Source organism: Biomphalaria glabrata, chromosome 1 (genome assembly GCF_947242115.1).
Source record: "Biomphalaria glabrata chromosome 1, xgBioGlab47.1, whole genome shotgun sequence".
NCBI lineage: Eukaryota > Metazoa > Mollusca > Gastropoda > Planorbidae > Biomphalaria > Biomphalaria glabrata.
In genome coordinates this window covers 54,074,850-54,078,313 of record NC_074711.1, presented here as the reverse complement: position 1 = coordinate 54,078,313, position 3,464 = coordinate 54,074,850, and positions in this window count along the sequence as shown.

The window sequence follows — 3,464 nt, the reverse complement described above, 5'->3', positions numbered from 1 at the left end:
AGAAAACATAAAGACTAATATATATATATAAAAGTTTATATTAAGTTTCATTCACTGACGGATCCATAACTTTGGAGTGGGGGGGGGGGGCGATTTTTTTTCGAAACCCTAACCCTAAGGCCCAGTAAACCCTAACCCTATGCATAATCGTGCGTACAGCATATATATATATATATATATATATATATATTATATATATATATATATATATATATTCGATATATGTAAATAGAGTAAGACAGTTTTCCCGACACCCAAAAGCGTTTTCTTGCATTTTTCACTGCAGAAACGCATTCTCCTGACATCTACAGCTCATTATTTTTCAGTGCTGTTCGGGGCGAAGTCCCGACGCCAAAAGCGTTTTCTTGCATTTTTCACGGCTGAAACGCATTCTCCTGACATCTACAGCTCATTATTTTTCAGTGGGGTTCGGGGCGAAGTCCGGACGCCAAAAGCGTTTTCTTGCATTTTTCAAGGCTGAAACGCATTATTCTGACATCTACAGCTCATTATTTATTAGTGGGGTTCGGGGCAAAGCCCCGATGCCAAAAGCGTTTTCTTGCATTTTTCACTGCAGAAACGCATTCTCCTGACATCTCATTATGTATCAGTGGGGTTCGGGGAGAAGCCCCGACGCGAAAAAGGGTTTTCTTGCATTTTTCACGGCTGAAACGCATTCTCCTGACATCTACAGCTTATTATTTATTAGTGGGGTTCACGGCTGAAACGCATTCTCCTGACATCTACAGCTCATTATTTATTAGTGGCGCTTTCTTGCATTCTTCACTGCAGAAACGGATTCTCCTGACATCTACAGCGTATTATTCATCAGTGAGGTTCGGGACCAAGCATTTTCTGACATTCTTCACTGCAGTAACGCATTCTTCTGACCTACAGCTCATTATTCATTCTATTATAAAGGACCTTTTGAAAAATGTTGAAAAATATTCTAATATGAATTTATAGTCCCTTAATACATTGCAAATATAACCGATTTGTTCTTTGAAAAGATCAGATACCCCACATATTTAGATTAATGCTTTGAGGATCGCTGCCGAAAAAAAAAATTCGATAAATAATGTTCAATAAAACTTATGCTTAAATTGTGAGTTATAGTCCTAAATTTATTTAACTAGAAAAATATGAGATAGAGTAAAGGTTGGAAAAACTCGACTAGGAAAAGATTATCTGGCTTTTGAACTCATCTCAACCGTGACTGTTATATTGAAAAATTTCGTTTGAATTATAACTTTTCCAAAGGAAAGTCTTTCTTAAAATAGTTATGAAAAATTCATGTGAAATTACACAAACTCTGGGGAAGGGCGGTAAAATGAAAACGATTAATCCTCGCTCCTTTTTATAATTTCTGCTAATGATTGCATTTTGCATTAAAGAATAGAGGTTGGGCGACTCGATATAAGAATTTACTTTATAGCATATATAAATTATATTAGTGACAGATTTTTTAAATTTTGCAATTTCTTACTATAATACAAAAAGAAAAAGTATTGGTTTGTCCGATGCGGGGAAGGTGATTGCATGTATCGCACTTCCACCTGTTTATATTCTATAGATATTCGACTAATTTTGTTAACATACTATGATTTCTCCATAAAAGTAGGACCGCCCCCCCCCCCACACAAAGGGTTTAGATGGGAAGGGCAGTAGAGGTATTCGCTCCTCCCCTTCCAATCGGCCAACAGGTGAACGACATAATATAAAGACCGGTTAAAATACCAATAACAAGTTTTAATCATATAGATATTTAATTGATTCTGTTAGCAAGCTGTGATTTCTACAAATAAATAGGACCGCCCCCCCCTCGAAAGTTTATGGTGGAGGGGCGGATTGATCCCAACGCCCCCTCCCGACCCTACCAAATCGGCCAAAATACTAGAAGGGGGTGGCGAAATAATCTAAAAATAGGTTGAAATATAAATAATTTGTATATATTATTAACATAAGTAATAAATTCGTATACAAATTGTGTGAATTCGGGGGATGGTCGGCCGAGTGGCGATCGCCCCCCCCCCCCCGGATCCGCCAGTGGTGTCATTGCATCAATTAGTTTTGATCTGTCATGTGATTACATTTTTAATAGATCTAGATTAACAATGATAAATTTGTGCGATTAGCAATAATTTTACCGATTATTTTTGTTTATGCTTTTAGCTTTTTTAATGCCCTGTGATCTAAACACTTGCCTAGACTATCTGAAAAAGAAAGAAAGGGGGAGAAGGGGGTTGCCTGTGTTAATGTTACAGTGATCCCTTTTTAAATGCATAAAAAAGCTAGTTCACTCATGTCTAAAATCCCCTCAGGGGGACTAATTTAATGTATACTACCATTCCCATATCTGCCAAGTACGATTTCTTTCCACTTTTTGATAAAAAAATAAATAATTAAATAATTACCAATAGTTCGGCTCTAATCGTGTTGCTATTCGGCCCTCATCGAAACTTCGGCCATCGGTTTTTAATGAGGCTGCTATTTTTTCTAGCTTAATAGCATCAAAAGACCTAGAGTCTATTTTTTGTTCCAGAGAGAGAGAGAGCCAGGAATGATGCTTGAACCAGTTTGAGTGTGTAGATAAGACTACCCTACTCTGCAGCAATGCCTTTTCTTCATATTCAAAAAAGGTGAAAGGAAGAAGGGGCTGGGGACAACATGGTCTGGATAAAGAGAGTTCAATTTTTAAAAATCTATCCCTCATTAGTTATTAAGAGCAAATTAATGCTCTTACAAGGGAGACTATCAAGAAAGAATTTAAGTTTTTTGTTATTTTTTTTGTTTCTTTTATCTTCAGGCTCCAACTTTTTGTACAACGGTTTCTCTTTTTTTTTTTCTTCTTTAGCGTATAACTGTCTTTTGTTGCTTTCAAAACTTGTCTTTAAAAGGGAAATGAGAAATGAAACAAAGAACATACTAGGTCATTAATTTCTCCGATGGAAATCTCCACTGAGAATACTTTTGAGCCAAAGTGTTTAGACTTTTGAAAACCTTCATAGTTTAAAAATGCATAAACTACAACGAAGATCTAGATCTACCAATAAAATTTCTTTTAATATTTTGAAAATAAAAATGATGAAATAAAGCTTGAATGGGGAAGTATTTAAATAAAAAAACATAAGATGTTTTTATGTTCGTGCATAAAAAACAAGGTTGGCTATGCTTGAGTTAAGAAATAAACCCAATCTATTTCCCCTGCTGTGACTAGATCTAATGACACTTTCACAACATTGTATCAACAAGAGACGTGCTTGAATCTGAGACTCTAGTCAGCCTCGTATTCACTAATGAGAAACGGTGCAGTCTTCTGACTGAGTGGTTTATACCTTCACAGATTTCCAGCACCTTACGCAGATGACATGGAAGGATCTGGTGCGCACGAAATGTGCGTGGGATGTCGTTGTTGCTTGTTTGTGTCACCTTTAACTTTTATTGCTCTTATAGCTTGCTCTCAC